The 22,626-nt window shown below is 41.4% G+C and overlaps 1 protein-coding gene across 5 annotated transcripts in view; it reads left to right on the top strand.

Annotated features, from left to right (window-relative positions):
- Positions 1–3,327: 3,327 nt before the first annotated feature.
- Positions 3,328–22,626, top strand: part of SCMH1 (Scm polycomb group protein homolog 1) — a 153,064-nt gene continuing 133,765 nt past the window's right edge. For 3 of the 5 annotated variants that reach the window (XM_043995986.1, XM_043995983.1, XM_043995989.1), the window contains exon 1: positions 3,328–3,444. The gene's annotated coding sequence lies outside the window, so the exon portion shown is untranslated. Of the gene's footprint in view, positions 3,445–17,452; positions 17,550–22,626 lie in introns of all 5 variants that reach the window. The other 2 variants (XM_043995984.1, XM_043995985.1) reach the window with 2 other exon arrangements.

Genomic DNA, 22,626 nt, shown 5'->3' with positions numbered 1-22,626 from the left:
AAAAATATATAAGAATAAGAGCCATCCCCCAACTGACAAATGTTCAAAATACAGGAACAGGAAATTATTTGAAAAAGAAACACAAGCTGCCAATAGCCATGTGAAAAAATTCTCAAAATCAGTAAAATTAGAGAAATGCAAATTAAAGCAACTCTGAGGTTCCACCTCACACCCATCAAATTGGCAAAGTCAGTAACAAAAAAAAATTGTAAATGTTGACATGGTTTCAGGGAAAACAAGCATTGTTGGAGGGCCTGTGAATTATTGGTCCAGCCATTCTGAAAGGCAATTTGGAATTATGCTGAACTGTGAGACAGCATGACTAAGCCTATCTACATTTTTTTAAAAATAAAAGAAAGAAGGGAAGGACCCATATGTACAAAAATACTTATAGCAACTTTTTTTCTGGGAGAAAGAACTACAAACTAAGGGGGTGCCCATTCACTGTGAAATGACTGAACAAATCAAGGTATATATAAATGTAATTAGTAAACTAGCGGCCTTTCCAGTAAAAGCAAGGGAAAAACAAGGATCCCCCTTGTCACCATCAGTAAAGTACTAGAAATGGTAGCTATAGCAATAAAACAAGAAAAAGAAATCCAGGGAATAAGCATGGACGAAGAAAAAACAAATTTATAGCTTTTGCAGATGATAGGATGGTATACTTAGAAAACCCTACTATTGTGTTGTAAGAAACAATGATGGGGATGTTTTCAGAGAAACCCGCAGAGTTGTATAGATTGACAAAGAGTAAAATGAGCAGAAACTGGAGAGCAATTTATACAGTAACAATAGTGTTGCAAAGACAAACAACTTTGAAAGACCGAAGAACTCTGATTGAAGTAATAACCAACCATGATGAAGGTTCCAGAGTTCTATGAAGATTCCATGATGAAGCATTCCACTCACCCCCTGGCAGACATGGACTTGGGGGTGCAGAAGGAGACTTTTTTTTTTTTAGCTAATAGCCAATGTGGGAATTTGTTTTGCTTGTTTGTTAAAAGGTCCTCCTCACCACCACCACCTATGGTGGGGGATAACTCAGTGGTGAAGGGAAAAGAATTGATTTTTATTCATTGAAAAGGAATTTTAACCAAGTCAAAACAAAACCAAAGTAATACATGAGTAATAAATTAGAGACATACACCGTGCTATCTGAGGGGGAATGGTTGTCCTATCATTAGATCACGGAAAGCTTCCTGGAGGAGGTTGCATTTGAATTGGGCTTTTGATAGAGAGCTGGGAAAGTGGTAGACTAAGAGAGAAAGAGAAAATACTCTAGATATTGGGAATAGTCATAAGGCATGAGAACAGGGTGTGTTCTAGTGACCGAGCTGTCTAGTTTGGCTGGTGAGGAGAGTTAGGGTTAGGGTGAGCTAAAATTGTCAGATTAAAGAAGGTCCTGAAATGGCAGGCAAGAGTTTGAATTTTATGAATTTTCTGAGTAGGTTGTAGGCAGTAGGGAGCCATTGAAGGAAGGGTTTAAGCAGAAGAGTGAATGGCCAGATCTTTGCACACAAATCAGTGTCCACAACAGAGTGGACACTGAGATTGTCCAGAGGTCTAAACAAGGTAAAAGGAGAAATGTGAGTAGGGAGAGATCACTTTCAACTTGGTGATTAATGGAAGGTTTCGTGGAGGGGGTGGCACCTCAGGTGGGGCCTTGAAGAACTTTTAACAACAGACAGATGCAAACAAAGATGAAATTTTTTTTAAAAAGCAGGATGGTGCAGTCCAGTGCTGTAGGGGAGGTAGAAAGGGCTATAGGGACTCAGAAAAGGACAAGGCCACTCTAGCTTTTGGAAAGGAGAGAACTTTGAACTGGTAAGCAGGAAAACTCCAGTTCTAGGACCCCAGTTTGACCTTAGGCAGGTCACATCTCCAGACTTTCATCTGTAAAAGGGGGATAATAATATTTTTCCTCTTTTAAGCTCAGCAGCTGGCCCATATGATTTCTTTAAGTTCCTTCCCATGGAAAGATTCTAACACCTGGGTTCAAAGACTCACTTTCCATTGATTATATACAACCCTGAACAAATAAAAGCAGCCTGATTATCTTGGAAAGAAAACCAGATATGGAGTCAAATGCTACTTTTGTTATTTGCTAACTGTGAGCCCTTGTGCAAATTACTTGCCTTCTCTGGGCCTCAGTTTCCCCATGTGTAAAATAAAAGGAGTTAGGCTAGATGATCCCAAAGGTCCCTTTTAGCTCCGACAATCGTGGTTCCAGCCTAGGGTCTGTATGGTGTGGGGGCGGGGGGGAGGGGAGGGGGGAAGGTGCTGTGGATGCTTCTGGACAGCAGTATGCCGGGGAGGAAGGGTGGTCTGATGCATGTACTGCTTGAGATGCTTTGGAGATGGGGTGGGGAGAGTAAGATTCTGGGATCCTTATGAAGACGCTCCCGGTCCTCCCAGGGTTTATACCTTACACACTTGTGCTAGAGCCCCCACCTCTCTCTCTCCCTTGCACAAGCCCTGCAGAGTAAGAAAGGGGTAGGGCCTCTGGGACACTTTATATGTAAGGCAGCTCCTGCCAAGGAGGATCGCAGGATCCCAAGTGCATAGATTTAGGGCTGGGAGGGGCTTTAGAAGCCATGGAGAACAGCCCCTTCACGGAGGGTATGGGGGCTCCCAACGAGCCTGTGGATGCCATACTACCTTAGGAGGATGATGTAGGGCTGGAAGGGCCGGCCGAAGGTCACCAGTCCATCCTCCCCCTTTTCCGGAGGGAGTGGCTTGCCCAAAGTCACATAGGTAGGATGGGTCAGCATTTGAACCCAGGTCTCCCGCCTCCAGATCTGAACACCGCGGTAAGTGAATGGGCTCTGGAGTCAGAGGTCCGACCTTCACCCCCGCCTCTGACCTTAGACGAGTCCCAGAACCTCCCTGGGCCTCAGTTTCCTTATATGTTTTGATCCCTTCCAGGCGGGTCTAGACCGTTAGTCCTAGGCTGGGACAGTGGCCTGGGGTGCGGGGCTCAGCCGGAGGCAGAGACTAAGTATGGATTCTGGGGGCCTGGGAGCGCGCCCTAGTACTTTGCAGCGGGAGGGGGGGCGTCAGAGAGGGGGCTCGAGCTGCGCGCGTCCCCGCGTGCGCGCGCGCGCGTCCCGACGTGCCGGGGATTGGGTGGGGTGAGGGTGGGGGTGTGCCGGGGGCGCGGCAGCGCGGGGCACGCGGGCGGGGCCAGTGCCGGCGGAGGGACTCTTGGCCAGGCTCCAGGAGAGGCTGCGTGGTCCCTCCCCAGCCGCTAGGCGGCGCCCTTTCCACTCGGGCCGCGGAGCGGGGGGTGAGGAGGAGGGAGCAGAGCCACCCCCTCCCCCGCCCCCGCCCCCGCCCCCTCACACTGCGCAGCGGAAACATGGCGGCGGGAAGGGAGCGAGTGTGAGCCGCCTCAGCCGCTGCCGCCGCCTCAGCCGCTGCGTCCCTACGCCTCAGCCGCTTCAGGTAAGAGCCGCGGCCGGCCGGCCGGCCCGGCCCGGCCCAGCGCGGCCTGGGGGCCTCGGCCGGCCGCCGGCCTGTCAGGGTACGGCCTGTCCGGCTGTCAGGGCGTCCGGCCCGGCCCGGGCCCAGCAGGCCCCGAGGAGAGCCCCGCACCCCGCGCCCGGCCGAGGGGGGCCCAGGGGGCGGTGACATCCCCCGGGACACCGACGGGGCTCCCTGGGGTGGGACCCCGGCACCCAGAGGGGTGACTCCCCCTCCCCCTTAGGGTCAGACCGGGGACCCGAGGGGATGACACCCCCTCCCCTTAGGGTCAGACCGGGGACCCAGAGGGGTAGCACCCCCTCCCCCATAGGGTCGGACAAGGGACCCAGAGGGGTGACTCCCCCATTCCCTATAAGGTCAGACCGGGGACCAGAGGGGATGGATGACACCTTCTCCACACAGGGCGGGACAGCCCCCTTCCCGGGGACTCCGAGGAGGAGACTGATTTCTCCTGTAAGATCCCGAGATTCGGAAGGTATTCCCCGCCCCCTCTCCCTGGGTCTGACCGAAGATGCCGAGGGGATCCCCCTGACCTCCCATGGAACCCGAGGAGGTAACGAGTCCCCACCCCCAAGGGCCCAGGCGGAGATCCCGGGGAGATAACCCCCTCCCCCAGGGCTTAGATACGGGCACGCATGGAGACAGCATCCTTCTATATGCTCTGACATGAGGACCAAGAGGGGATGACGCTTCCTCCCTACACAGGATAGAGGAGTGTCCCGCACACACACAGGGTCTGAGTAGGGACACGAGGGAGTGCCCCCCCCCCTTTCCTTTAGGGTCTGAGAAGGGGAAAACATTGCCTTAGTACTGACAACCAGCTTCCCCCTCCCCCTCCACTCTTCATGGGCATACTGAAGAGGCGACCCTCCCCCTGAGGAAGATGCAGGAGGCATGGGCAGGATGACTCTTCCCTTCATGTGGGACCCAGAGAAAGAGATTCTCTCACACACACACACACACACACACACACACACACACACACACACACACACACACACTTTCTAGTGTCTGGACTGGTTTACAAAGCAGTTCCTCATTTGAAGAGGACATAGGGATAGAAATCTACCTACCCCATAGAACTTGCGATAAGAACACAGAATGCTGCCTCCTCTGCATGAGAGACCCTGAAAGGATTTGCCCCCACTTTCTAGGGACTAAGGTGGCACTACAGAAAGGATGACTCTCCATATGGGATCTTCCCTGGAGAGCTGAGCCTAACTTCTCCATTGTGGTGTCTGGACTGGGACCCAGAGAATAGGCCCTTCCCTCCCTGTCATGAGTATTAAGCTGGGGGGGTCTTAGAGAGGGTGACCCTCTTCTACCTACTCCGTAGATTGGGCTGGGGTTGTAGAGACAAAATTTTCATACCTCTGGGGGTTCAGGCTACGATTTTGTCGGAATTGTTGTGGATGGGAGAGCCAGGACAGATCTACAGTTCCTTTGGGGTTAGGATACCGAGCAGTGTGTCAGTGTATCCCCTGCCCATCTTCTTTCCTGCCCCTGAAGGATTACGTCTGTCTGTCTCAGAGTTTGGAATAAATGAGGATGTGACCATCAGGCCCAAAAACATCAAACGGTTTCTGTCTGTGGAGCTTCATGAGTACACTCACATGTTCTGCCTTCCTCAGGACATTGGTTGCCTGAATCATGTACCGGGAAACTAGATTTCAAAATTGAAAATGGGTGTGGAGTTGGGGAGGCTGTGCATGAGAGAGCTCCTCTGCTTAAAGTGGGTAAACAAGTGGCATCCTAAGAATGGGGGAAAGGAACAGATGAGGCCACCACATGAATATGGTCTTGCCAGCCTGCAGTCTCTTTGAGGGATGAGAGGGAGATCCTATGGAAATGTGCCTTGAGGTTGGCAGAAGCAGAGAGCAGAACTCCTTGTAGGTGAAGTGACCAAACTGTGGCCAGGCTGTTTTTCTGAGTGCCTCCCCTAAAGGGAAACAACTTGATAAATAAGAAACACTTTATTTCTTTGTTCATTTATGTAGTATCATGTTTTATACTGGTAAACAGGCATCTTACTACTGTGCACCCAGGTGTCCTGTGCCCTGCTGGGGAGGTCAGAAGAGCAAGAGAGTCTGTTTTTATAGAGGAAATGGGCTGCTGTTTTTAAACATACCTCTGCCTAACAGTGCTTTAGGGAAACAACGAAGACCTTCTAGTTTAGTGCCAGACTTTGTCCCCAAGCCTTCAATTTGATATTCAGTTGGAGGGGGATTTATCAGATTGATCTCTCTTTGCTCAATCTCAGCTGCTCATGCAAAACCTCACTATAAAAAAAGTTGGTATGTTTGTTGTTTGCTTTCCTTATTACCCCTCATTTGCTTTCACTTAGCATATTGGAAATATACAGGTTTGTTTCTTATTGGTTTTGGGAGAGGGCCTTTTCCCAAACTCCCAAACCTCTAAACAGTGAATCGGACAGCATCAGGCCCCTCCCCCTTTCTTTCTCTCTCTCTCTCTCTCTCTCTCTCTCTCTCTCTCTCTCTCTCTCTCTCTCTCTCTCTCTCTCTCTCTCTCTCCCCTTTCCTTGGGAAACTTGATGGCCTTGTGGATAAAATGCCAAATTTGTTTCTGGGACCAGTTTCAATTCCTAAGCAAAGTTTCACTCTGTATAAAACAACCAAACAGAAGCTACGTGAGCCTAGTATTAGAGCTGGTACTTTGTCCTCATTTCTTCACTCTTAAAATTGGTTGGTGATTTTGAACTTTTACTGTCATGTCTAGGACACCTTAGCAGTTTTACTAAATTTTGAGACCTTGTGTGTCTTTTTACACTCTTGTTCCCTTTCTATAAATAATTTTTAAAAATTTGCAGAAGTCTGTTATGACTACAATTTAAAGCAAGAATTTCTAGCCTTTTTTGTGAGGAGGCGCTATTTTCACAAATCTGGGAATGTTAGAGCTGAAACATACCCTAGAGATCATTAAGCCCAACTCTTTAATTTTACAGAGAAGGAAACTGAGGTCCTGAAAAGGAAAAATGATCTGATTTAGGATCACATAGCTATAAAGTGGTAGAGCTGAAAGTAGAACCGAAGTCCATTGCTCCTGTCACTATATCACATTTCTCTAAAGTGCTTGCTGTCCTTGGGACAAAAGAAGGATGAGAATCAGTATCAGCAAAAAAATAAAATAAATTAAATTAAATTAAAATTTTTTAAAAATCAGTATCAGCTCTACCAAAGAAATTCCTGGCCAAATTCAGTGCTGACAACCAGCTTGAGATCTGTCAGAAACTATAAACCATAAATTGTGCTAAGGGCTGGGTATACAAAATTAAAGGTCTACTTAAAGATCCCAGGTTTCTGTTTGACTTTTAAAGCCTTTCACACCCTGGCAGCTTTTTACCTTTCCAGGTACACTGCCCTCCTTGCTGATCCTCACATATTTCTGGGCATTTTCACTGTGCCTATCCCCCATGCCTAGAATGTTCTTCTCCTCCCTGTCCCTTGGCTTCCTTGGTTTCCTTAAGATTTCAGTTAAACTCTCACCTTCTACAAGAAGCCCTTCCTGGGCCCCCTTAATGCTAGTGTCTTCCTTCTGAGATGATCTCTCATTTACCTTTTATATATCATGTATATATGCAGTTGCTGTCTGTCTCATTTGGTGAGCTTCTTGAGGCCAGAGGCTATTTTTGTCTTTCTTTGTGTCCCCAGCACTTAGCACTGAAAGGAGTAAGTGTGTTATAAATCAAGGCTTCTTAAACTCTGCACTCACAAGACCTTTTTGCCTGAAAAATTTTTACATGACCCTGGCTACATAGGTATATAAAATAGGTGTACATAACCTTTTACGGTTGCCAAATTTTTCGTGACCCCCACCTCAGTTACTCCAGCCCATATGGGGTCTGGACCCAGAGTTTAAGTAGTTTTGCTATAAATGTTCATTGACTTCACTGGTATAAGGGACACTGAAAGTACATTGCTTCAAGGAAAGAAGGAAGGGACTATGGGAATAGAATGGGAGGATTTGGGAGTTTAAATGCCTTTAGGATAATCTAGTTCAATGTGCCCTCATTTTACAGAGGATGTAACTGAGACCCCAGAACACTAAGTGATAGTTCTGACTGGAGGAGCAGTGTGATTGTGGGCAAGTCACTTAACCTTTCTGAGCCTCCTCTTCTTTACTTGTAAAGTAGGGCTATTACTTGAAGTACCTCTTTTACAGGATTGAAGTGAAACAAGGAATTTGCAAACCTTAAAGTACTATAGAAATAACACCGCTTATTGTTGTTATTGCCCAGGTTTGCAGAGCTGGAGTAGAACTCAAATTCCTTGACCTCCAATCTCATTTGCTTTTGGGTCAAAACAATTTTTTTTACATAAGATTGACTTGCCTAGGAACTAAGAACTTGCCTGGGAGAACGAATGCTTACTTAGTCCATTTCAATAAAAACCCAAAGCTGCTGGATTAAATCTACTCTAGTCTTAGAAAAGAAAGCCTGTTGGTTTTATTGTTAGGAAACTGAGGAAGAAAAGAGTGATACAGGTGCCCACATTGAGTCCATAGATCTGGTTATACAGAACTGTGGTGTTAGAAGGAACCCCCAAAGATCATCTAATCAACTAGTATTCAATACAGGAATTCCCCAATATAATGTTCTCTTACCATTTGGCCTTCCAGCTTCCAGTAATGGTTGACTAACTACCTTTTGAAGCAGTCTTCTACATTTTGAGACAGCTCTTATTGTTTGGAAATTCTTCCTTACATCAACCCTAGCAACTCCCACCCATTATGTCACCCCTATGTTCAAAACCATCCAGTAACTTATTCTGTAGAGTCTTTGGCCTGTCAGCTAAGACTGGCTCAATTTGACTTCAGCCTGTGCTTCCAGCTTTATCTCATCATTTCCCTCCACATGCCCTATGATCCGATCCAAAATGAACTACTTTCTATTCACCAAACATGCCTGCGTCTCTCCTGTCTGTTCCTGTGCCTTTGCACACGATGTTCTTGTGATGCTTTCCCATACCCTTTACTTAACCTGTTGAAATATTTCCTGTCCTTAAATGTCAGTTTAAATGCTTTTTCTTTCTTGGAGCCTTCTTTGTTCACCCCAACTAGAAGTCATCCTTCCCAGCTCTGAACAGCAGCTATAGTGCCTTTCACCTCTCATTGTACTTACCAGGCACTGCCTCATACTACAAGTATTTGCATAATTAATTCTCTTATCTCCTACTAAACTGGAATCTCCTTGAGGGCAAGCACCACTTTGTCATTTTTCTTCTTATTTACCACATCATTTAGCACAGGATCTAAAACACTTCATAGATGCTTAAGAAATGTTTGCTTAATAGATGAAAAAGTTTTAATTAGATGAATGCATTTGACTTATATCAGCCTAAAACTGAACTTGTCACCTTATCCCTGATCTCACCCCTCCTACCATCTTCCCTGTTTCTATAGATGGTACCACCATCACTCTTAGTTACTCAGGCTCAAAAACAACTTATTTCTGATGCTTTCCTCTCCCCTATTTCCTACTTTCAATCAGTTGTCATTTCAGTGTCTCTCACATGCATTCTCTTTCCTTGATTCCCATGACAGCGTTTTTAGTTCAAGCCCTGGTTACCCCTGACTGCACTCAGTCAGTCACCAAACATCTATTAAGCTCTTACTTTGTGCCAGGCAGTACTGATACAAAGGAAGGCAAAAACAGTACCTGCTATCATGGAGAGACAATATACAAATATCTGGAAACGATAGGGTTAGGGGTTTGCAAAGCCCTTCATCAATATCATCCTCACAACTACCCTGGGAAAATAGGAATTATTATTATCTGAATTTTACAGATGAGAAAACTGAGGCAGAATATAGTTAGGTGACTTGTGTAGAGTCGCACAGCCAGGAAGCATCTGAGGCCAGTTCTGAACTCAGATCTTTCAGACTCAAGGGACAATGCTCCACCCACTGTGCTACCTAGCTATCTCTACATATAAAATATATACAATGTGAATTCGAAAGAATCTCAAAGGAAAGGTGCTGGAGGACAGAATTGAAAGAGCAGGAACAGAAAAGACCTCTGGGAAAAGGTGGGATCTGAGCTGAGTCTAGGAAGCCAGGAGGTGAGGAAGGAGAACATTGCAGGCATGGGGCCCAGCCAGTGGAAAGGCACAGAATGGGAAGATGGAGGGCCATGTCCAAGGAAGGAAGGACTGATTTATTAAATGCCCACTACTGTACGTGCCAGGCCCTGTGCTGAGCACCTCGTTTGATCCTTGAAGGAATCCCGAGAGGCAGTCGCTGTAAAATGTATTTTACACTTGAGAAAATAAGGCATCCAGAGGTTAAGCCACTTTCCCAGGATCACACAGAAAGCGGTTGAGCCTGTATTTGAACTCAGGTCTTTCTGACTTTGTTGTTCAGTCCTTTCATTTGTGTTTGACTCTTCATGACCCCATTTGGGGATTTCTTGGCAAAGATACTAGAATGGTTTGCCATTTCCTTCTGCAGCTTATTTTACAGATGAACAACAAAGGCAAACAGGGTTAAGTGACTTGCCCAAGGTCTTATAGCTAGTAAGTACCTGAGACCAGATTTGAACTCAGGAAGAAGAGTCTTCCTGACTTTAGGCTCAATGTTCTATCCACTGTGCCATTTAACTGCCTCATTTGCTTTCAGTGCCAAACAGAGGATTTAAAATTTGATCCTGGAAGTTATATAGAGTCATTAGAATATATTGAATGGTGAGGTAACATGCTCAGACCTATGCTTTAGGAAAATCACTTTGGTAGCTAAATGGAGGATGGGCTGAGTATTAATGCAGGAAGATCAATTAAAAGGCTATCAGTAGTCTAGGCATGAGGTGATGAGGGCTTGCACCATATGGTAATTGGGTGAATGGAGAGAAGGTAGTGTATATGAGAGAGGTTTAAGAAGGTAGAATTGACAAGATTTGACAATAGATTGGATATGTAGGGTGAGTGTGAATGAAGAGTTGAAGATGATACCAAGATTATTAACCTGGGTGACTGGGAGGGTGGTGATGCCCTTCAGTAATAGGAAAATTGGAAGAAAGAAGAGTAAGGATGGAAAGATAATGTGTTCTGTTATAGATATATTATTTTTGAGATGTATGCGGGACATCCAGTTTAAAATGTCTGATACATAGTTGGTTATGTAAAATCTGAAAATCATCAGCATAGAGATGATAATTGAACTCATGAGAGCTCAACTACTGAGATCAACAAGCACAGTAGTATAAAGGGAGATGAGAAGAGGGGCCAGGGAAAATCCTTGGAGGATACCCATAATTAGTGGGAATGACCTGGAAGAAGATCCAAAAAGGATACTGAGCAGAAGTCAGATAAGTTGAAGAAGAAGAACCAATAAAGAGTAGTATCACTAAAATCTAGAAAGAGAGTATCCAGGAGAAGTAGGTTATTTAGAGGATCAGAGGTTTCAGGGAGCAAACCTTGTCAAAAAGGACAAGGATTAAAAAGCAGTCATTAGATTTGGCAATGAAGAAATCACTGCTAACTTTGGATAGATCACATTTCAGAGGGTTTAGAAGACGGAGAAGAGGAAGTAGAGTCACTAGTTGTAGATGGGTTTCTCAAGGAGTTTCGCTGAGAAGAGAAGAAATATAGAATGATAGCTGAAAGGCATGGTAGGATCTAGTAAAGGTTTTTAAGGATGGAGGAGACAACATAGAAGAAACATAGTGTGTTTGTAGACAACATAGAAGGAGTCAATATTTGGGAGATAGAGGATAACACCAAAGGGATTTGAGATGGAGAGTAAAGAAGAGGGAGCTCTAAAAAGCTTCTTCACCTCAAAATTTTCTGTAAAGGATGAAGTGAGGTCCTCAGCTTCAAGAGTTGGAGCAAAAGATGGCATAGGAGGCTTGATAAGAGAGGAAAATATGTGGAATGGTTGCTATTATGAGTGGGGATAGTGAATCAGTTAGGGAAGAATTGTAAGAAGATAGTAAGGGCCCAATTGAATTTAGCTAGTACATACTTGTAGTGGACCCAGTCAGTTCATTTTTGTGATATCTTCCAGTTTTGTTCATTATCATATGAATAGGAGTAAGTGAAGTTAAATGGTGGAAGTAACCTAGACTTAAGATTTGGCAAGGTGTGATCATCATCCATAGGATGGAATAGAAATTTAAGAGTAGAGAATAGCTTAGAGTTGAACTGTCAAAGGGGTCAGTCAATCAACCTACATTTATTGAGTATCTACTGTGTTCAAGCGCCTATGTTGTGCTAGGTACTGGAGATAAAAGTATAAAGTACAAAGAGTTAAACAATCCTTATTCACAATGATTTTTTGTTCTAGTAGGGGAGACAAGTGTATATAAAATATGCACTACAGATACAAAGTTAATAAATATGTATACAAAGTAGTTAAGCATAAAGTAATTTGGAGGAAAGGGCACTAGCAGTTGAGGGGATAAGGAAATACTTCACATAGAAGATACTGCTTGAGTTTTGGCTTAAAGAAAGAAAGGGACTCTGGGAGGCAGAGATAAGAAGTATATTCCAAGCATTGGGAACTAGCTTCTGCTAGAATATCTTAAGTGAGGAAGAGAGAGAAGACCCGTTTGGCTGAATAGCAGAATGCTGGAGGAGGAATAATAGCCAGTGAAGCTGAAAAGATCGATTGGGGCACAGATTGTATATGACTTTAAAAGCTAAACAGAAAAGTTTATATTTTATTCTAGAAAGCAATAGAAAGCCACTGTAGTTTGTTGAGTGTGGGGGGTGGGTAATGATCAGATAAGCATTTAAGGAAAATTTCTTTGGTGGTAGTATGTGAGATGTACTGGATTGGTGAGAGACTTGAGGCAGAAAGAGGTTGTTAGGCTGCTGTTGCAAGACTGGGAAGGGAGGAGAGTATAACCAGAATTTAGAATAGTACTGAAGGATGGAGAGATCTCAGGTCATTGTGAGGAAAAAGAAAAGGTGTATGAATAAGGCATAAGGAGATGGAAAGATTATGATCAGATAAAGAATGTTCAGAGTTCCTCATAATGGATTTGGAACACATGTAAATGATGGCAAGATCAAGGATATAGACATCCGTTTGTATAATTGAAATGGAGTAAAGGAGTAGTTATACGGGAATTGAGTAATTAGTTTATTAGTAATTAGTAATTACATTAAGGAATTAGAAAGTTAAGGTATTTGAGGACACATATACAAGTATGGCGAAGTTCTTTCAGTTAAGATGAGTTGGGATGGAGAGGAAGACTGTGAGGAGATACTGAATTCATTGAGAATGGTAGGGAGAATATCCTGTTAATAACAGCTACCAGAATCTGGATTGGGAAATAAATTTGGACCAAAAGATCTCTGAAGGCAGATGGGGGTAGAGAGTCTGGAAGTCAGGGTGAGGAGCAAGGAATATTCACACTCTGACACCATGACCAGTGCGTCAGAGTATGAATGAAAGTGTAACCATTACTAGAAAGGATGGCCAGGGTAGCATTGTCATCGGGAAGAGGAATATTGAATGACAGAAGATGGGATGAGGGAGAAGAAAGAGGTTTAAGATGAAAATAGGTTAGTTTAGTTATAGAGCAAACATCTCAGAAGGCACAGTGGAAGAAGGGACTAGGTCTGGAGTGGGACTTTGGGGAAGTGGGACTAAAAAGACTGGAGATCAGGGAGCAGACAACTGAGTTTGAATAATGAAGAGGTTTTTCTTTGGTAGCAGAGGGATTCATTATCACAGAGGGTGGTAGAAAGGAATGCGAGTACACTAACTTTTGGGGAATGGGTCCAGGCAGAATAATAACAATGACTACTGATGAAGGCAGGTGATTAGAAGGTTCAAACTTGAGGATTTGTGTTGACATAGTCCCTAAACTTCCCAGCCTGCCCTGTTGCTTTGTCTTGTGACAAATTTGGTGTTATTGTAGGAGCCTTTTTTGTGCCTTTGGGCAGGTCAGAAAACCCAGCAAGATGGTAGGAGGTAGTTTGTCTCAGAGGAGCTAAAAGAGCAGGGCTTGGCCACATTGTCCCTACAGGCTGGTCCGGACCCCTAATTCAGTTTATTTAATTGGGTTTTGTTGAATGGGAAGCAAGCCAAGGTAATGTTTATGAAACACTGAGTAACGAGTAACATATAGTATTCATGAAGAGAAATAGAGTGAGCTAACTGGAAAGATAAGGGATCAAATTGTGGAAGGCCTTACTCAAGGTTGAGGAGTTGGGACTCTGATTTGTTAGGCAATGGGGAGCCATCAAAGGTTTCTGAGCAGGGGAACAAAATGATCAGAACTGTATATATGAAAAATTATTTAGAGAGAAAAATAATAAACACCTAGGTGAGAATAATACAAACTATAACAGAACCCAAACCCACCCTTTGTAGACTAATTAGGTAATCTTTTTGTGTAGTTTTCCTCTCATAAAGCATCCTGTGATAATAATATAGTTAATGGTTAAGACCCAAGCACCACCAGTACTTTTTCAAGACCTACTACTGTCTAAATACCATTTTTGGTGAGTCTTTCTGCATCTTATGAAAGTAATTTTATGTAACTTTTATTCTCAGAATGAAAGCATGTCTATACATTGCATGTGCTTTTATTGACTGTGTTTAGCATTCATTCATTCATGGGCACATTTGCAGATGTATTCATTTATTATTGCTTTATAGTTATTCCTGCTAGTGCTTTTACTCTGAAGCACTCAAATATGATGGAAAGAAAAATTATTTTCATCATTATGTCCCATAGTGTGTAATAGGAAACATGGACACCAGTATATGTGTGGGAATGATGGAAAGAAACCTGATCTTGGAATACTTGAACTTGAGTTCCAGAACTATCATTGACAAGTTGTGTGACTTTTGGGGAAATCATTTCCCTTCTCTGAACCTCAGTGACCTCCTCTGCTAAATAAAGGGGAAGGCATAGATAATTTCTAAAGTCCCTTGTAGTTATAAATCTATGGTTCCTGACTGTATGATATCTAAATTTCCTTCTAGCTCTAACATTCTGTGATTCTGTGATAGTGAAAATCTTAAGAAAGAGACTGCTGGTGTAAATGATTTATTTAGATTATCTCCTGACTCAAGTTTTGTGACATCTCATGGTGTCTCCAGTTAACTCAGGAAGTTATGAAAGGCTCCAAACTGAAATTAACTTAACTATAATAGAAAGAGTTTAGACTCTGTAGTCAGAGGACCTGAATTCAGAAATTTGAACTTATATACTCCTTCTTGTCACCTACCTGTGTGACTTTAGGCAATTCACTTGACCTCCCTGGACCTCAATTAAAAGAGAAAGGTTGGACTAGATGGTCTCTGAAGTGCCTTTGAACTCTAGATCTGTGATCCAATGATTCTAAATCAATCAATTGTTGTATATACTCTAAAGCACTTCTAGAAGAAGAAATTTATAAAAGTCAAACATCAGAATCAGTACAAAATATTAAAATATCAAAATATTCAAGGATCACTGACTGAAATGCAGATAATCTCTCAAAACCCCTTCCTGTATGCAGTGTCCCTCCCCCCCCCAATTATTATGCTTCTATGAAATCATCACAGTTACAATTATAGTCTTGAGGTTAGAATAAATCTTAGTGATGATTTGCCCCAACTTCATTCTCTAAACTTTACTTAATTTTAATTAATAGAAATCTATTTTCTTTCCCTCTTACCTCCCTTCCCCACCCCAGTGTATTTCTCAGTATGTATCCTGAGACTGTCACCCTTTTGTCAGGAAGTGGGTGACATGTTTCATCATGGGTCCTCTAGAATTTTAGTTGATCATTATGTTGATCAAAGCCCTGAAGTCTTTCAAAATTGTTTGTCTGTATATTGTTATTGTAGAAATTGTTTTCCTGGTCCTGCTTACTTTACCCTGTATCAGCTAATACAAATCTTTCCAGGTTTCTCTTATACCCTCCCTTTCTTCATTTCTTTTTTTATCAAAGTATTCCATTACATTCACATACCATAATTTGTTTAGCCACTCTGCAGTGGATGGACATCCCCTTAATTTCCAGTTATTTGCTACTACAGCAGTAACTGCTGTAACTATTTTTGTACATAGGAGTCCTTTTTTCATTCTTTGATCTCTACGGGATATAGCACCGGCCCTGGATTCAGGAGAACCTGAGTTGAAATTTGGCCTCAGACACTTGACACTTATTAGCTGTGTGACCTCGAGCAAGTCACTTAACCCTCATTGCCCCACAAAAAACCCCAAACAAACAAAAGGTTTACATAGGTTAGTAACTTTTTGATCATAGTTTCAGACTATATTCCAGAATGTCCAGACCATTTTATAGCTCTACCTACATTGATGTGCCTGTTTTCCTAAAGCTCTTGCAACATTTGTTATTTGATGTCATCTGATGGATGTGAGGTAGAATCTCAGAGTTTTTAAAATCTTGGGGCAGCTAGGTTGCACAGTGGATAGAGCACTGGCCCAGGGTTCAGGAGGACCTTAATTCAAATCTGGCCTCAGACACTTGACACTTACTAGCTGTGTTACCCTGGGTAAGTCACTTAACCCTCATTGCCCCATCAAAAAAAATTTCATTTTTCTAGTTATTAGTAGTTAGGCTACTACGTGGAGTAATGTATAGAGTGCTAAGCCTGGAGTGAGGAAGACTTGAGTTCAAATCTAGATTCAGACAATTACTGTGCTGTGTAACCCTGGCAAGTCATTTAACATCTTTGTCTCAGTTTTCTCATCTGTAAAATGGGGATATAATAGCCCTTACATTCCACAGTTGTTCTGAGGAGCAAATGAGATAATAATTGTAAAGTGCTTACTTAGCCTGGTGCCTGGTGCTTTATAAATATTGGTGGCGGTGATGATGAAGAAGAAAAACATTTTTTCATATGAGTATTAGAAGTTTGGATTTTTTTCTTAGAAAATTGCCTGTTAATATTCTTTGACCATTTATCAGTTAGGAAGTGGCTCTTATGCTTATAAATTTGAATCAGTTCTTTATGTATCTTTTTTTGGGGGGGTGAAACAAGGACATTTATTTAGGGGGAAAGGGGAAAACAGATGGAAGATTCTCAGATTCTTCAACCACTGGAAGGAAGGACCTTGAGGATCCTGAGAGTGGCTGGGGATGTCAGGCATGTTGCCATCATCTCGAACAGGAACAGGGTAGTTGTAAGGTGTAGCTTGGTTGATCGTGCCTGCGTTCTTGGTATAGGGGCTTAAGGGAGGTAAGAGCAGAGCCATGGTGCCAGTGGCAAAGGACACTGTCAGCACCGGCTCTTTGGCCCAGGCCTCCTTCAGGAACTGGCTTAGTCCCAGTGACTGCAGGCCCCCACCTCCTGCTCTGGGGCTGTGTGTTCTGCCCCCTCCTCCCTTCTTCCCACCCCCTCCACACGGGGACCCTGAACCCCTCCAGGCCACTGACAACCACACCCACTGTCCGCCATCAGTTCCTTATATATATTACAAATTAATGTAAGTAGAATCGGAACAATTTACACAATAACAACATTGTAAAGACAAAACAAGACATTTAAGAACTGATCAGTGCAATGACTATTATTCCAGAGGATCCATGATGAGATGTGCTACCTACCCCCTGACTGAGATCTGATGGACTCAGGATACAGACTGAGATTTATTTGGATGTAAACATTTCAAGATTTTGCTTTGATTGACTTTGTGTATATGTAACAAGTGGTTTTTTTTTTTTTCCTTTTTTCTATGGGTGGTGGAGCTGGGAGGGAGAGAAAATATTTTAGTTCATTGAAAAAATAAAATCAAATTTTAAAAAGAATGAGACTTTTGTGAGGGAAATTTGCTGCCAAGATTTTTTTTCCCATTTACCCTTCCAATTTTAGCTGGATTGGTTTTGTTTGTGCAAATTTTTTTTTTAATTATCCAAAGTTTCATCTTCTAAGATGTTTTCCTTTGTTTGATCATGAACCATTCCATAAATTTGAAAGGTAATTTCTGTTTTGCTCCCCTAATTAGTCAGTGATGTAATTCTTTAGGCAAATCTTACTTATTTTGCAGGTGGGAAAACCAGAGGTCTATTAAAGGAAGTAACTTTTATGAAGTCACTGAAGTAGTTAGTTGGGACAAAACTCCAAATCTTCTGATTCCTAATCAGGTATTCCTTTCACTATTCCATTTTACCTTCACTTCACTTCCCCTTTTCTGTCATTTTTTTTTACAAACATTCTGTGGCCTTCCCAAGCATAAAAACCCCTTCCCTTTACTTTTCTCAGTCACCTAGATGATAAAATGGAAAAGTTATTTAAATTAAATAAGATTAAGATTCTGAAATAAAACACATTCCATGCTCTCAAGGAATTTATCATCTTGATGGGGAAACAAGGCCTGTGTGCATATAATAATGTTACAAGTTAGAATATGATAATGTATTATAAAGAAGAGGTCACAGTGTTATTAGAAATTCTAGGAAGGAAAAATTGCAAGGGGGAGATCTTTTCTAGCTTGGATAATAAGGCAAGATTTCATAGAAGAAGGAGTACTTAATCTGGATTTCTGAGGAATGGAAGAATTTCAGGCTCAAATTATACTTATATTTATTCTTTTATTGATGATAATTATTTTATTTTTTAAAATACCTCTCTAGCAGTTGAGGGAACCATTAGTATAAGAATAAAAGTGTCAACCTAAACATATTCTATTAATTTTTTCACAAGTCACACAGATAGTTCACTAATGAATGGATAAAAGAGTATTTATTAACCCCTTTACTTTGTGCTAAATGCTGGGGAGAGAAAGAAAAAAAGCTAGACAGTCTCTGTTCTCTTGGAGCTCGTGTTCTATTCAGGGGAGAAAACACATAAAACAAAGTTTAGCCATTGGGCATTTGGAAAAGCCTAAAAGTTCTTAAGATTTGGTGGTAGGTCAGATGGCAAAGCCCAGAGTCCTTAGGTTACATAAATAGTCAAGATGATAATGCCAGGGGATCATAGGGTTTAGAGGCAGGGCAGAGAGAAGATGTTAGGGGGCTGTAACAGACCTAATAAGTCCTATTGGTCTTCTATCTCATCAGAAGAGCCTATGAGAATATTCAACTACTGGAGAAGATAAAGGGCTAGGGTGCCCCTGGTTGTGGCATTCTTCTGGCCCAGCCATTCCAGGTGTGTAGATGGGGACTGTCTGTAATTTGTAGTCAACTTTTTCAGTAATGCATGGGTCCTTTATATTAATTGGTTCATTCCAAAAATATTTACTAAGCTCTTAGGCATAGTGTCTATAGGAAAAACAAAGATCCCTAAGACTTGGTATTGTACTCTAGGAGCCTATGGTATAGTGGGGAAGATAAAATGTGGACACATATAACCATATTAATGAGGTAGGAGGTACAATAAGAAAAATACAAAGTATTATGAGGATTTAGAGGAGGGAAAAATGATTTCTTTCTAGGGGAAACTAGGAAGGCTTCATTGAGGAGATGGCATTTGAACTGGGCCTTGAATTGTTGGTAGAATTTGGACAGGCAGAGCTGATAGGGGGAAATATTTGAGGGAAGACAGTCTGAATGAACTCACAGTCAGGAAATTATAAACTGGAGAATAGCAAGTAGTTCAAGTTAGCGTGTGTGTGTGTGTGTGTGTGTGTGTGTGTGTGTGTGTGTGTGTGTGTGTGTGTGTGTATGTGTGTGTGAAGGGGAGAAGTAGAAGAGAAGTGTGGAAGGCTAGATTTGGGGCTAGAGCATGGAAGACATTGAATGCCAAGCTAAGGGGTCTGGACTTAAAAAATATGAATTCACATACCACCTCTGATATTACCTCTTTAACTTTGGGTAAGGCATATAAGATCTCTGGCCTTCATTTATAAAACTTAGGGGCTGGACTGTATGATTTCTTTGGTCACTTCCAGTTATATATCCTATATTCCTCATTTATTTAGTAGGCAGTAAGGATCCATGGAAGGTTTTTTAATAAGAGGAACAGAGTAGGAGCTATATCTGTTCTTTGCCCATCCCATCAACATAAATAATTCTGTATATGTGTATAGGGCTGCCTTACTGGGTTGAAATTTTGATTTGTTTGTTATGTATAATTCTAGAAACTGAAAGTAGCCATTTAATTAAGATTGCAGAACACAATCATTTCTCCTGCTTTCTCTCCACTCTGGTCCAATTTATTCTTTCTGGAAGATGTGGTAAAAACAGTAAGCAACTGACAGCTCACTGAATCCCTTAAAAGGCTTAGCTGAGATAGAGTTAAGTGTCAATCCAAAAGAGGCCTCTTTGAAGGCCTTCTCCATGGTACTAAATACATCAAGAGTTGATAGAAAGAAAAATGTATTAGAATATATAAAAAATGAGATGCAAACCAATATTTCCAAGAATCCAAATCCTAAATTAGACCTGAGTGCTGATAGAACCTCTGAAGAGAAATTTTCAGAGCAATTTTATTATTTCATATAAACTCTATACAAAACTGAACCCAGTTTTGCTTCTTCTCACTGTGTTCTTCCTCAATCTACCTTGTGACTGTACAGTAACTTCAAGAGTCAACTCAGGTCCCTCTATGAAGCTTTCCCAGATCTAAGAGGACTGAAATAGAAGAAAGTAAGCCTGTCTTTAGTACCAGTTGTACCTTTAATTTGCTTTTGGCCCTTGGTTAAGTGTTTTTTTTTTTAATAGCTTCATCTGTTACATAAAAGGGTTGGACTATGTGTCTAATGGACCACCAACTCTAAAATTGTGTCATTCTTGCCCACAGCAATCCCTTTCTCCTTTGAAATCATAACAATACTCATCTTATACTATTCATTTAGCAATTAATAATATATATCTTTATATCCTATATTTTAGTTTTTATTGTTTTTTAAAATCTTTTTGGATTGTTTAATTTTTAGAATCTTCTGCTTTGTATCTCTTGACTTCTCTTAGTCAAGGGAGACTAGACTTCACAATCACTGAAAGGGGGATTATAATTTATACCCTTTTCGAACCTCAACAACAGCCAAGTCAGTGCTTTGCACACAATAGATGATCATCAAACATTTGTTTATTTTTATCTATACCTTACAAGCCCTGGGAACACCTACCCAACCCTAACCCTAATTCTCCCCGTTCTCAGAAACCCCACACAGCCCCCAACCAATTGTCTGGCTGCTCTGACAGTCACATGACTGCCCTCACTAGGCTTCCAGTCATTATAATTTTGCCAGGTCCATGTAGGCGTCGGCAAGTGGTGATGACGTGAGGTGCCAGAGCCATGGCAAGGCTACAACCAGTGGGCGGAGCACCTTGTGGTTTGCAGAGCCCCAGGCCAGTGCGCAGGGAGGCATAAAAACCTCAAATAACAATTAATTCTTTACATCTCTCCCTGAGGCAATAACCAATCAGATATGGGTTATACATGTGCAATTATGTAAAACATTACCATATTAGTCATTTTGTACAAGAAAACATGAATAAAAGAAAAAAATGAGAGTGAAAAATAGTCTGTGTTCAATCAATATCACTTCTTTCTTTGAAGGTGGATAGTATGTTTCATCATTAGTCCTTTGGGATTGTCTTGGATCTTTGTATTGCTGAGAATAATTAAGTCATTCACAGTTCTTTATCAAACACTATTTCTGTCTCTGTGTACAATATTCTCTTGGTTCTGCTCACTTCACTATACATCAGTTCATACAAGTCTTTCCAGGCCTTTCTCAAATCATCCTGCTTGTCATTCCTTAGAGCTATCATATACCACAGCTTGTTTAGCCATTTCCCAATTGATGGGCACTCCTTTGATTTCCAATTCTTAGAGTTGCCTGTACTTGTACAGACAGACTACTTATTTCTTAGATCTAAGACCAGAATTTATAATAAAGTAGAAGAAAAGAATAATAGTGAGAAAAAGGTTTGGTATACAATTAAGATTTCAAAATTGTTTAAATAAGTTGTTAAAAATAAAAAATGAGAAATAGACAACAGAAGCAACATCAATATCAATTATAATAATTTCATCCAGAAGTTAAACCAATGTAAATTAATTGCTACAACAAAGAAACCAAAAGATCCCCAAAGGTAACATGAACACCAAACATTTGACTTGCTCGCCAGTGGGGAAGAGATGGCTGCCAGAGGAAGTAATGGATAAGAATATAAATTCATTCTGTAAAATCTTATAAGAAAAGATGATGAACAATTATTTATTTCACAAAACAGAAACAGGAAGTGGAGGGTAAAAACAATTTAAAGAAGTGAGGCAACATATCCAATTAAGCAAAGTCATCCCAAGAATATTCAAGGATGAAAATGGAGAGAACAATATAAATAGAAAAAAAAATGGAAACAATTTGAAAGAAAACATTTTAAAATATATTTTTATTTATTTCATTAAATATTTCCCAATTATGAGGAAAACAATTTTTAACAATAATTTTAAAAATATTTTTTGAATTCCATTTGGTCCTTCCCAACCTCTTAAGAAAGCAAGCAATTTGATATCAATCATACTTGTGAAGTCAGCAAAACATATTTCCATATTAGCCACGTTGTAAAAGAAAACACAGACAAAAAAAGAAAAATAAAGAAAGCAAAAAAAAAATTGTTTCAATCTGCATTCAGAGTTCAACAGTTTTCTCTCTGGAAATGAATGGTATTTTTTATTATGGGTCCTTTGGAATTATGTTGGAGCATTGTAGCTAAGTCTTTCACAGTTAACAATCCTTAAAATATTGCTATTACTGTGTACAGTGTTCTCCTGGCTCCACTCACTTCACTTTGCATCAGTTCATGTGAGTTTTCCCAGGTTTTTTCTGAAACTATCATTTCTTATAACCTACTAGTACTCCATCACAATCATATACCATAGTTTCTTCAGCTATTCCCCAATTGATGGGCATCCCCTTAATTTCTAATTTTTTGCCGCCACAAAAATAACTGCTATAAGTATTTTTTGTACAAATGGGTTCTTTTTCCTTTTCTTTTATCTTTTTGGGATACAAACCTAGTAGTGGTATTGCTGGGTCAAAGGGGATGCTCAATTTTATTGTCTTTTGGACCTCCCAATTCTAAATTGTTCTCTAGAATGGTTAGACCAGTTTAGACTCCACCAATATTGCATTAGTGATTTTTCCACACCCTCTCCAGCATTTGTCACTTTCCTCATCTGTCTTGTTAGTTAATCTGATAGGTGCGAGTACCTCAGAGTTGTTTTAATTTGCATTTCTCTAATCAAAAGTGATTTAGAACATTTTTTCAT

The sequence above is a fragment of the Dromiciops gliroides genome, chromosome 3, assembly GCF_019393635.1.
Source record: "Dromiciops gliroides isolate mDroGli1 chromosome 3, mDroGli1.pri, whole genome shotgun sequence".
Lineage (NCBI taxonomy): Eukaryota > Metazoa > Chordata > Mammalia > Microbiotheria > Microbiotheriidae > Dromiciops > Dromiciops gliroides.
This window is presented reverse-complemented; position numbering and strand designations above follow the sequence as displayed.